The 13,121-nt window shown below is 43.3% G+C and overlaps 1 long non-coding RNA gene across 1 annotated transcript in view; it reads left to right on the top strand.

Moving 5' to 3' along the window:
* Window positions 1-12,992, top strand: part of LOC108409343 (uncharacterized) — a 33,285-nt gene extending 20,293 nt beyond the window's left edge. Inside the window, exons 2-4 of the long non-coding RNA XR_001856194.3 lie at window positions 361-520; window positions 3,289-3,786; window positions 12,889-12,992. This is a non-coding gene — a long non-coding RNA (uncharacterized lncRNA). The remainder of the gene's footprint in view (window positions 1-360; window positions 521-3,288; window positions 3,787-12,888) is intronic.
* Window positions 12,993-13,121: the final 129 nt, after the last annotated feature.

Raw genomic sequence — 13,121 nt, 5'->3', positions numbered from 1 at the left:
ATAATGGATGTAATTTGGATTAGAATCTGTTAATTGCTACCATCCCCTAAAAAAGTAAATGTGTATGTGTTTGGTCATTTTGTTTGTTTTCTGATCCTACTAATTTCTAGAATTCTATTACAGGTGGTGCATTTTGATTTGCAATAGCTATTGATCAGCAGTCAACTTTATTTCCTATTGAAGCCAATGTGGAAGAACCTTGCTAGTTTCTTCTGGATAATAACCATAATCTCCATTTTCCTCTTCCTCTTCTGCTGACAGGATCGCCAAGAATGAGGCTGTGTGTATTTTCCCTTCCCAGTCACTCTCCCCCGTGGTGCCTCAGTTTTCCTGTCTAGTAATTCTGGCTGCTTTCCGCAGGCGTCTGGGGGACTGAATGGTCATCATGTAACAATATCTTTCCATCAGAGGTTGTGCGCTATCAGTTCATTCATCCCAGAGTTCATTCAAGCCATTCATGCCATAGACACTTGGGAGTTCCTTGACTGTACCCAGCACTGTGTCACAAGATGAAGCTACAGTAAGTACAAGATTATCCCCATCGTTGTGTAGTTTAAGTCTGGAGGGCCAGACACAAAGGAACATAGAACCGTTGCAGGGCGAAAGGAATGCTGGGATGGTTGTGTGGGAAATGGTGGAACCCCAAGGAGAGAGAAGTAATCTTTCAGAGGTCAGGTTGACTGGTGATGGGGGAGAAGGCAGCTGAGATGGGTCTTAAAATTCAAGTAGGAGTGAGTGGGATGCAGGAGCAAGTAGATCAGGAGAGGTGGGTGGAGGTGAGTCCAGGTAAGGGCTTTTCAAATTTCAGGCAGGGCTCCTACTGAAATCAACAGTAGGTCATGATAAAATGGTAGATATTTTAAAAGAGGGATGAAATGGGCTAGAATAGCATAGCGTAACATAGCAGAATGGAATGGAATGCAATAGGATAATAGAATAGAATAGAATAGAATAGAATAGAATAGAATAGAATAGAATAGAATAGAATAGAATAGAATAGAATAGAATAGAACAGAACAGAACGTGTCCAAGTTAAAGGGAAAATAAATCTTATGATTGTTTCAGGGGGATGTGTGTGTATGTGTGTGTGTGAACTGGTTCCTGATATAAAATATTCCTACTTCCATACATTCAAAAAAAATACCCCATGTTCTACATGGAATTCTGGGGAATCTTCATCAACAATGTACTGCTAAATTTTTAACAACTGGCTCTCTAGGAAAAAATGTATGCATACATATATGCATAAGTTTATTATACACTTTACTGATACAAGGGATGTGTAGCACACACTTTACAAATAAGATAATGTGTAATATTCTTAAGTATAAATTCCATATAGCCAGTGGATTCCCACTTCTTTATGGAAGTTTGCTGAGCTCTTTTACCTATAGCCAATCGGTGGTTGCATTTCAATCATGACCTGACAAAATCACATCATGAATAAATGTTTGATTGCTATGAAACTCAGCAAAGAAGGGCCTCATGTTATTGATGAATTGACATGAATGTTGGTGAATATTTTAATTTACCTTAATTACTAAGACAAAAATAAGACAATGAACTCATATGTCAGAAATTCATCCACCAGTAATGTGAGCCACTCCTGAAATAGATAGTAGTTTTCAAATTCTAGAAGAGTATTTTCTCAAAATTTTTGTGCTATTCACAACATAACAGCTACAGATGAGACACACTTTTAAATTTAATCTTGTCAGGAAAAATCTGGAAGATTTTTAAATGGGAAAAAGGGATCACTGGGTATTCTTTTAATGGAACTCTGGACCCTCCAGGGACCCAGTAATGTGTCCTCTCGGGGTCAGTCCTGAGCAGGAGCAGGGAGGTAGTGTACATATAAGAATCAGCTGATCCTAAGGTCATAGGGCACAGAGGCCAGGCAAAAACCGGAGGCACATGCCCTGCCTAGGAGCACTCAGATTCACTAAAAAGTACTGTGAGCTGCTGACCAGCCAAACATGGCCAGCAGGCAGCCAGTTTGAGACCCAGCCACCCCCACCCACCACCCCAAGTAGAGTATCTGTAGGGCCAGTCTGAGTTGACATCCACCACAGGTGAAGCCTCATCCTTCTTCAGAATGCCCGGCCTTCATACCCACACTCAGCACCAGGCTGAGCAGAGGCTCGGGAAACGTCTGCTACATTGAGCAGGGATGTGGTGATGCCACTGGGTACATTATCAGGGATACATACTCTTAGGGGTGGGGAGTCGGCAGGCTAAGACCATTTTCCAAGGGAAAAAAGTCTTCGTAGTAGATGGGCAGTTTCTCTGGAGTTCAGCAGGTACAAATCCATTCTTTCCATTAGAATGGATTTAGACTCCATTCTAAATGGAAGAGAAGATTCCACTGCCAAACAGACGTCTGTGCAGTAAAGCCCAGAAGGAAGGAGCTAGCTTATGTATTTCAGTGTTGCATGTACAAATAAATGGATGTATTTAAGCCAGAGAGACCTGCAGGATGGCCAGTACCCAGGAGCACAGATCCATGTCTCCCAACCTGAACTCACTCACCTGGGGCCTCAGTTCACTAGGCGGGATAGCAGGAAACACAAATGCACCATTTACATGTGTTACTTCTCTCTCTGCAAGGCCCTGTACATGAATTTGCAAGTTAAATGCAGTTAGGTTATAGCTGTACAGCAGGCAAAGATCCTTCTTCTTACAGAGTGACCAGCCACCTGTTAGGAGAACCTTTGAGGACTGTCACACTAACAATATACAGGCACACCTTGGCGATATTGCAAGTTCGGTTCCAGACCACCGCGATAAAACACATACTGCAGTAAAGTGAGTCAAAAGAATTTTTTTATCTCCTCACGCATGTAAAAGTTAGGTTTACACTATACTGTATACTCTGGTAAGTGTGCAACAGCATTATGTCTAAACAAATGTACATACCTTAATTTAAAAAAACTTTATTGCTAAAAACTGCCAATCATCGTCCGCGCTTCCAGTGAGTCATAATCCTTTTGCTGGCGGAGGGTCTTGCCTCTATATTGATGGCTCCTGCCTGATCAGGGTGTGGGTCACTGAAGGCTGCGGTGGCTGTGGCAATTTCTAAAAATAAGACAGCAGTGAAGTTTGCTGCATAGTCTGGCTTTTTCTTTCATGAACGATCTCTCTATAGCATGGGATGTTATTTTAATAGCATTTTACCCACAGTAGAACTTACAAAATTGGAGTCAATCCCCTCAAACCCTGCCACTGCTTTACCAACTAAGTGTGTGTAAGATTCTAAATCCTTTGTTGTCCTGTCAACCACTTGCACAGCATCCTCTCCAGGAGCAGATTCCATCTCAAGAAACCACTTTCATTGCTCATCCATAAGAAGCTACTCTTCTGTGAAAGTTTCATCATGAAATTGCAGGAATTCAGTCACATCTTCAGGTTCTACTTCTGCTATTTCTCCCACATCTGCAGTGACTTCCTCCACTGAAACTTGAACGCTTCAGTTATCTGGGAGGGTTGGACTCAACTTCTTTCCAACCTCCTGTTTATGGTGATATTTTGACCTCTTCCCAAGAATCACGAATGTTCTTGATAGCATCAAGAATGGTGAGTCCTTGCCAGAAAGTTTCAATTGACTTTGCCCAGATCGCCAGAGGACTCACTATCTACGGCAGCTCTGGCCTTATGAAATGTATTTCAGTAATAAGACTTGAAAGTCAAAGCTACTCCTGGTCCATGCTGCAGAATGGATGTTGTGTCAGCAGGCATGAGAGCAACGTGAATCTCACTGTCCATCTCCATCAGAGCTCTGGTGACCAGGTATGTTGTCAATGAACAGTAGTATTTTGAAAGCGATCTTTATTTCTGAGCAGTAGGTCTCAAAAGTGGGCTTAAAATATTCAGGAAAGCTTGTTGTAAACAGAGGTGCTGTCCCTCAGGCTTTGCTGTTGTATTTATAGAGCACAGGCAGGGCTGACTTAGCATAATTCTTAAGGACCCTAGGATTTGGGGGATGGTCAAATGAGAACTGGTTTCAACTTAAAGTCACCAGCTGTGTTAGCCTCTAAAAAAAGAGTCAGGCTGTCCTTTAAACTTTGAAGCTTGGCATTGACTTCTCCTTTCCAGCTATGAAATCCTAGATGGCATCTTCTTCCCACAGAAGGCTGTTTCATCTACCTGGAAAAGCTGTTATTTAGTGTAGCCACCTGCATTCATGATCTTAGCTCAATCTGGATAACTTGCTGCAGCTTCTGCATCAGCACCTGAGGCCTCACCTTGCACTTTGATGTTATACAGACAGCTTCTTCCCCTAAATCTCACAAACCAACCTCTGCTAGCTTCCAACTTTTATTCTGCAGCCTCCTCACCTCTCTCGGCCTTCACAGAATTAAAGAGTTAGGCCCTTGCTCCAGATGAGGATTTGGCTCAAGGGAATGTTATGGCTGGTTTGATCTTCTGTCCAGACCACTAAAACTTTCTCCGTATCGGCAATAAGCCTGTTTTGCGTTTTTATTATTCATGTGTTCACTGGAGTAGCACTTTTAATTTCCTTCAAGAACGTCTCCTTTGCCTTCACAGCCTAGCTACCATTTGTCCTAAGAGGCCTCGCTTTCGGCCTGCCTCAGCTTTCAACACGCCTTCCCCACTGAGCTGAATCATTTCTAGCTTTTGATTTAAAGTGAGAGGCGTGCAACTTTTCCTTTCGCTCAAATACTTTAGAGGCCATTGTAAGGTTATTAACTGGACTAATTTCATTGTTGTTGTGTCTCAGGGAAGAGGAAGGCCTGGGGAGAGAGGGAGAGAGATGGGGGAATGGCCACTTGGAGCAGTCGGAACACATGCAACATTTATCAAGTTCGTCATCTTCTTGGGCATGCTAAACATGGTAATATGTAATCATGTCCCCAAACAATTATATGGTAATTAGTGGCACCCCAGAACAATTACAGTGGTAACTTCAAAGATCACTGATCACAGATCACCGTCATCACAAATATAATAATAATGAAAAGGTTTGGAATATTGCAGGAATTACCAACAGGTGGCGTAGAGATAGGAAGTAAGCCAATGCTGATGAAAAAATGGTGCTAATGGACTCAGAGTTGCTACAAACTTTCAATTTATAAAAACACAGTATCTGCAAAGTGCAATAAAACAAGGTATGCTTGTAACAAGATATGAAACCATGTAACATAGTAACAGCTTTTGCCTCATTACCAAAGGGCTCTTCAGAAGGCTGTCTGATAAACTATAGGATACCCACTTATATTCGAACTTCAGATAAATAATGAATAATTTTGGTCTAAGTATGTCCCATGCAATATTTGGGAATATTTATATCAAAGAAGTCTAATCCTTTGTCTAAAATTCAAATGTAACTGGGCATCCTATATATTTATTTGCTTAATCTAGCAACCCTATGTACATACAAACACACATTTGTGCATGTGCGTCCTCACACACAAACACCCACATACATGCACACAAGCATGTGATCACTCACACATGGGACCAGCATGTCCAGTGCCTGTGGATTCAGAGGGGCACATGTGCATGAACACACATACACACCACTTCATGTTCCTCTGTCACTGAGCCTAGCTGGGTCCCCAGGGTGTCCTCAGAGTTGAGTTTACAGCCACCGGGTCTGAAGTTGCTACCTGAGCCTGGGTTCCTCCCAAGTTCCCTAAGGACCTGCAGTTGCTGGGCAGTCATTACTCTTCCCTGAAGTTCCCATGGATTTTACAGCTCCGGCCTGGTTTTGGAGCAGAGGCCTGGGCCGGTCCGGCGGCCTCCCCTCCGCTCAGCGGCCTTGGCCTCACTCTCCCTAATGGTGTCTCCGGTGCCTCTGGCCTGCGGGCCGGCTGGCTGGCGGGCTGTCCCGGAGCAGACCTCTTCCCTCCTGGCTCCCCAGCTGCTCGTATCCCAGTTTACAGCCCTGGGGCAGTGTCAAGGGGCCTGCAGGCTGGATGTTGGGAGAATTTTATTGGCACCTCCATCGAGATGAGGGCTGTGGGGGTCCTTAAGGCCTTCCGGAGCTGCTTTATTGGAGCCGGCCTTCCAGACACTCTGGGGAGCAGCGATTTCCAGGGGAATCTGGTTTCTCTGCTGGGCTTGCACCCCGTTTCCTCCAGGTTTGGCTTGGCAGCACCTCGCCTGGCCTATTTTGATCCTCACCTCGTGTTAGGCTTACGTGGCCTGTCGGATGAGGAGGTGCGGGGCCACCATTTCCGCACAGCCACAGGGACACAAATAGTGCCTTGTGTCTAGGGGTGGCAGGTGGAGTGGAAAGAGCTCCAGCCACCCCCAGCGCTCAGGGGAAATGCTCTGGAGTTTGAAGACCTGAAAACACAAATAAAAATCACTCCAAATCATCTACACCTTGGGAACCTAATCTTGCTTGTGTGAATATTGAATGGCTGGGTCTCAATTACTGCCAGCTCCTTGGGGAACCAGAGTAGGAAAAAGAGGAGGGGGGATTAATATTCTGCAAGGGGATTTAAGTTCAAAAACTCCAGCAGAAGGTCGGTTCACTCAGCTCAGAGCTCCAGATGGTAGGAGTGTCCTCGGGGTTCGAGGCAGGGAACGAAGCACAGAGGGAGAGAGGGCTGGTCCCAGAGGGTCCTGTGCAGCGTAGGGGGTCCTTTCTCCATGCAGTGACCTCAAGCCAAATAAACAACCAGCCTATCTTTAATAAAAGATTCTAGATTAATATTATGCACTGGATTATGTTTTGCCCACATGCATTTGTTGAGGTCCTAACCCCCAGTATCTCAGCACGTGGCTGTGTTTGGAGACACAGCCTAGAGCGAGGTAATGAACGTTACATTAGGTCAAGGGGGTGAGCCTCAATTATAAGAGAGGAGATTGGGACACAGACACACAGAGGGAAGGTCATGGGGGACACAGGGGGAGGGGGAGGTCTCAGAAGGGACCAGCCCTGCTGACACCTTGATCTCGGACTTGCAGCCTCCAGAGCTGCGGGACCGTCCATGTCTGTGGTTTGAGCCACCCTGTCTGTGGTGTTTTGTCACATCAGTGCCAGCAAATGAGTATAGTTAGTGACAAAGAAGGAAGTTAGCAGGTAGACCACTAATACTTCTATACCTGATGGCTTTGACGGGGCAGCCTCATAACCGAGTGTGACCGTGGAGACGCTGGCCCGTCTGCTGCTCGAGGCTGTTAATTTTACTCAGAAACAACCCAACACGTTTGCAGTTCAGCTTAGCTGTCCTTTGCTTTCACTCACTCACAGTTTGGGGTCCCCGAAGGGTGGGCCCTGAGACTTGGGTGTAAGTGGCCCGTTGGGAGGTGGTTCCAGAAGCACATGAGGAACAGGGAGGGAGGAAAGCCCAAATGGGGGAGTTAATGGGTGAGTTGTGGGCCACTGGGGCTCAGTCCTGCTGGGGATCCACCAAGACACCACGTGGAGCAGCCCCTCAGAGCTGTCCTGCCAAGGGGCAGGAAGCGAGGGGTTTTCCAGCCTGAGGGGATATTTCTCTCCCTGTGCATTTGCCCCAGAGTGACCCCAGCTGCTGGAGAAGGTGGTCAGGCCCGAGACACAGGAGATGGCCTGCAGAGGACAGAAGGTGCCTTCCCAGGGCAGACTGAGGGGTGGCAAGGCTGGGGCCGTCACTGACCGGGCTCCCATGCATGCTGGTCAGAGTGGGGTCCTGGACCCTCCAGTCACCCTGCTCCTCGCAGTGACCTGTTCTGCTCCTTCATACTCCAGCCTTCACTTCTGACCTTCTGCTTCCACCCCGAACCCTTGATCTGCCGACAGATCGTTTCCCCAGCATTTGCCTGTGCCCCCCCCCACCTTGGTCAGGAGTCTTCTCTCATGCTCTGGCCCTTCCCACTCGGGGACCCCACCCACCTCCCTCACAGCCCTGGTGACACACCTCGAAGCTGTGAGGTTGTCCCAGGACCAGCCTGTTCTGGGGTAAAGCTTTCCCTGCTCCCCAGCCCCCCACACTCACTAGGCAGTCCACACCGAGCACCTGCATTGTGCCCAGCATCTTGCCAGGAAATACTCTGATGAGCAGCTTGGGGTCACTGCCCTCGAGCCGTTCACCGTTTGATGGTGAGGGCCGCTTTACCCTGCTTCCTCTGTGAATACCGGCCCTCCCACCCCAAACCACGCAGCTTTCTGAAAGTCTAGGGCTGCCCTGTCAACTCAGTAGCCAGTAGTCACACTGTGGGGGTTGGAGCCTGTGCGTCCATATTCCGGCTTTGCTTCTTCAAGGCAGAGTTCTGTGCAGCTTTGTGGCCGCCTCTCCAAGGGTCCCCGGAATTGGCCCCCACGCCTACAGAGGCAAATTCAGTAGTGCTGCCCCCTATGGACCCTGCCCCGCCCGGTCTCACCCTCCCCTTGCCACTCCCGCTCCTGGGGGTCACCTCCCACTATCTACCTTCAGTCAGGTCCACACCGCTGTTCTGCTTGCAGAGAATCCAGTTAAGAGCCCATCTCTGCAGGGCGCGGAGCTGTGACTGATGCCAGGTGTGATTCTGAGTGCATTTCTCTGCTTTGCCTGCTTCGCGGGGGGAGGAGATGTGTTAGGGACCCCAGGTGTGTCACATGGCTGAACTGTCTCCTTCAATCTGGCCATTTTAGTCATGAAGTTGAGTTTTTTAAAAAACATCTCCATCTCTTTGGCTTCTGGACCTGCTTCTCAATTGTTTCTGAACACAGAAAGAGAAAAGAGTGTGCTTAATGAGCACTCCTCAAACCCCAATATTTATACAAAAGTTATGACTATCTTTTAACTTTATTATTTTTAGTCAACTTTATAGATATATCCTTTACATACAATGAAGTGTACAGTTTGATGAATTTCAACAAATTATGTACCTGAGTGATCACCACCCCAATTAAGATAGAGAATATTTCCATCACCCTAGAAAGTTTCCTTATACCCTATTTCAGTCAAACATCCACACCCCAGGCAGGCAAACTTGTAACAGATTTTATTCACTCTAGAATAGTTTTGCCTCTATTTCATGTGCATGAAAGCATATAGAATGTTCTCTTCTGAGACTGGCTTCTTTCACAGACGTTCTTTCCTTTTTATTCTGAGTCATGTTCTATTGTGTAAGTTTTCACGCAGTCACATGTTTTCATTTCTCTTGGGTAAATACTGGGGAGGAGAATTGCTGAGACCTAGGGTAGATTTATATTTAACTTTGTAAGAATTGCCCAACTGTTTTCCAAAAGTGTCACTCTACTGCGCCCTCCTAGGAATCTGTAAGAGTTCAAGTTATTCCTTATCATTTCCAGAACTTGGTATTTGCAGAATTTTTACTTTTAGCTGTTCTCATGGGTGTATAGTGGTATCTCATCTCTACTGTACATTCGTATCTTCTTTTGTGAAGTGTCTGTTCAAGCCCTTTGCCTATTTTAAATATTAGGTTCTTTGGTTCCTTAGTATTGAGCTGTAGGTGTTCCCTCCATATTCTGGATACAAGTATGTCCTTTATCAGGACATATTGCAAACATTTTCTTCCAGTCTATGCCTTGCCTTTGTTTTTCCTTAATGGTGTTTTTGGCTGTTGTTGCTTTTACAGTTAAGAAAAAAGCTCTCTTTCCTTCTGGCATTTTGTTTGTTTTATTTTTTTAACCGCTTTATCAAGGTATACTTTGAAAATCTTAAATTAATTTCTTTTTTGGTGCACGTAAGTGGTACATGCATTTTTTTCCTTTCACTCTTCAAAAAGGTTGGGAGTTATTTCGAGGTCCAATCCAATGTTCTTGCCCATGCTTTTTTTCTGGAGGAGTGGAGGATTGCTAGTTTCTTAGTGTATAATTTTAATAGAAATATCTATTCAAAATCATAAAAGAAATGCATGCTACTTATAAAAAAAAATCAAACAATTTAGACAAGAATAAGTTAAAGATGCACCAAAGGTCAACTTGGGCCTTTCGGTAGTTGGCCCAAATCTGATATTTGTATTCAGCTCTTGGGAAGGCCAAATAGTTGATGCCAACTTCAGTAACACCTCTGACATCCTCACACTTGTTTGTGATCAACAGTCATGTGATTGTTTCACATCTAATCATCATAACAACAGCAGTGATATGAGTAAGGTGTGGCATTCAGATTTATCAATGGCTAAACATTGATTTTGAAATATAAACAAGCCTGTTAGAGGTAACTTGGAGCAAGAATCTCCTTTTTAGTTTATATGTTGACATTCTGTCAATCAGTTAAAGTAAAAATGTGCATTTATTATTGTATAAATGTGCTCCGATAACTATGAGTACAAAAGTGGTTTATTTTATGCACAAAAGTTACTAGGAACTTTCAAATAGTTAAACAAAGAAGGGGATAGCAAACACTGTGAATGGTAAGAGAGTGTGTCAGCTAGACAACTTCAAGGAATGCATGATATCCTTATATCTTTTGGGGGAATCAAAATATTATAAAAATCTACCTTGGTTGAAAGTGACCATCTCCTTACTGACAGGGGCCCTCCAGTAGAGGGGCCACAAAACATCCCATGAAACGATGGTCTGAAACAACTATTTCTGCATTCTATGTCAGCCCTTTCAAATTTAATATAGTTTTAACACAGAATTTTAATAATGAAGTTTTTATATAAAACTGCGCAAGGCTTTGGTCTCCTCTTTGAGTGAAACTTAAAAAAAAAGACATTATGTTTTAGAACAGTTTAAAGTCCACAGCAAAATTGAGCAGGAGGTATAGAAATTTCCCATATACCCCTCACCCCAGTGGTGTCTTTAAAAGCAGGTTTATTTATTTATTTTTATTAAGGTATCATTGATAAACACTCTTATGAAAGTTTTACATGAAAGACAATGTGGTTACTACATTCACACATATTATCAAGTCCCCCCCATACCCCATTGAAGTCACTGTCCATCAGTGTAGTAAGATGCCACAGAGTCACTACTTGTCTTCTCTGTGCTACACTGTCTTCCCCGTGATCCCCCCTATACCATGTGTACCAATCATAATACCTTTCAATCCCCTTCTCCCTCCCTCCCACCCCCCCTCCCCCACCCCTTCCCTTGGTAACCACTAGTCCCTTCTTGGAGTCTGTGAGTCTGCTGAAAAGCAGGTTTTTAACTTAGGTCCAAAAGATCATTTTTTTCCTCTGATGTTTAGTACTTTTTGGATCTTAAGAAATCTTCTCCTATCCCAAGGAAATTTTCTTCTATTTTTTTGAGTGTTTTATAGTTTAAGCTCTTACATTTAGGTCTGTGATTTGAGTTGAACTTTGCGTATGGTGATGGGGATTGCTTCCAGCTTTCCCAGACACAGCTGGGTTATCTATACAATGCAAAAAGTGCCTCATATGAATTTGTATTCATACTGATGTTTCTAAGTCAAATCAGAACTATAGAGTTTGTTATGTTTGACTTAACTTTTCCATAACATCTCTGTCTTCCTTCTTCCACATTGAGCATCCTGCTTATTAGGACACAGGGGACATGAGAATAAAATTATTCCATAATTACTCATTTGCATTATCACATACACACAATAGTCGTGATAATAATTTCACACAACCACCACCAATTATGATACTGACAACAGTTTAAAATGTTTTATATATACTTCCTTCTTCTTAACCCTTTGTTTTGTTGTTATACCGTATCTCCATTGTCAGAACATACGGCCAATGTATTTACAAGTAAGTATGTATGTGGTGCTCACCACAGTCCCTCTGTCGATGCCTCTCTGTTATTTTGGTCATCTGAAGCTCATTCTCTAAGAGATTTCTTAGGAAGGCATCAAGGGTACAATTTTTTTTCATTGCTGCATGTTAATGATAGTTTGTGTGATTTTATATCCTCTGTATTTGAAAGTCAGTTTTCCTGAATTAAAATCTTTGGCTCACATTTTCTCCTCTTATGGATCTTATCTAAGTAAGTACGTTTTCTGGCATAAACTGTTGATACTCTAAAAATTGAAAATAATCCAATTTTCTTTACCCTATATGTCACACACTCTTTGTGCCTAAGCTCCCAAAGAATTTTTTGTTTTTCCTCAAAATCTTTGTTTTTTCAGACTATGTCTTAGTGTTGGCTTTTCTTGGTCAATATTCTAAGCTACACAGTATGTCCTTTCAATATGAGACTTCAAATCTTTTTCTTTCAGGAAAGTGGTCTTGAATTATGGTTTTTAGGGATTTTTTTCTATTTCCTTACTTTGGTTTTCTTTCTAGAGCCTCCCATTATCCATATATTGGATCCTCTTTGCCTATTTTCAGTATTTATCACTGCCTATCAAATTTTTTTCTCTTTCTTCATTTTTTATTTTTAAATATATCTGCTTTTCATTTTCTATTTCTGTTGTGTTGTTTGCAATAATATTGTTTTCATTTCTAAAATGGTTTTTTCCTTCTATTTCCAACTCTTGAGTTCTCTCTTGTCATTTTTCTTAGTTTTTGAAATATAATTTATGTATTTTTGTGTGCCTGTATATTATTAACACCTTTTAACTTTTCTTAGAAAAATAGTAGGTGCCAGTTTTGATCTGTTTTGTGAGCATGTCTTTCTGTCATGCTTCATTGTCTGCAGGCATGTGCTTCTGCTCCTTACACTCTTTTCTTTTATAATAACTGGATATAGGATTTTCCCTGATAATTTTTGAATGTTCCTTTAGCTCTCATGAACTTTTTCAAGGAGGTTTGGCTCAGGTAACTCTTCTACTTCACAGAGCTGCTTTTTCTGTTGTCTCCATGTAATATTAAAAATATTAGCTGTCTGAGTTTTCTGACTCTGCTCTTATCCCCAACTTTTGTCTGGCCTTTGCTTCCCATTGCTTTGATTGTCCCAATATTAACCTGCTTTCATTCCCCTTCTAGCAGTTTCTTCTCAGTGTGGAGCCCAATCCTGTGTTCTTCCTCATGCACATCTGGAAATGTATAACCCCCTGAATTTGAAATTCTTTCTAGGAATTTCGTAGAGTTATTTGTGCAGGCGAGATGCCTACATGTAACTGACAAAGAAAAGACTGAAGGCAACTGCTTCACTATGTGTGTGAGACATTCCTCAAATGAGAAACGAGAAGACAACTACCCCACAACAGGGAGGCACCTTCCATCCAGATGCGGGACTAGCCAGGATTTGACTTGGGCTCTCACAGGACATGGGAATGTCCAAGCACTGTCCTATATATAGGTCAGTG

This window comes from Manis javanica, chromosome 8 (genome assembly GCF_040802235.1).
Source record: "Manis javanica isolate MJ-LG chromosome 8, MJ_LKY, whole genome shotgun sequence".
NCBI classification, from domain to species: Eukaryota; Metazoa; Chordata; class Mammalia; order Pholidota; family Manidae; genus Manis; species Manis javanica.
This window is presented reverse-complemented; position numbering and strand designations above follow the sequence as displayed.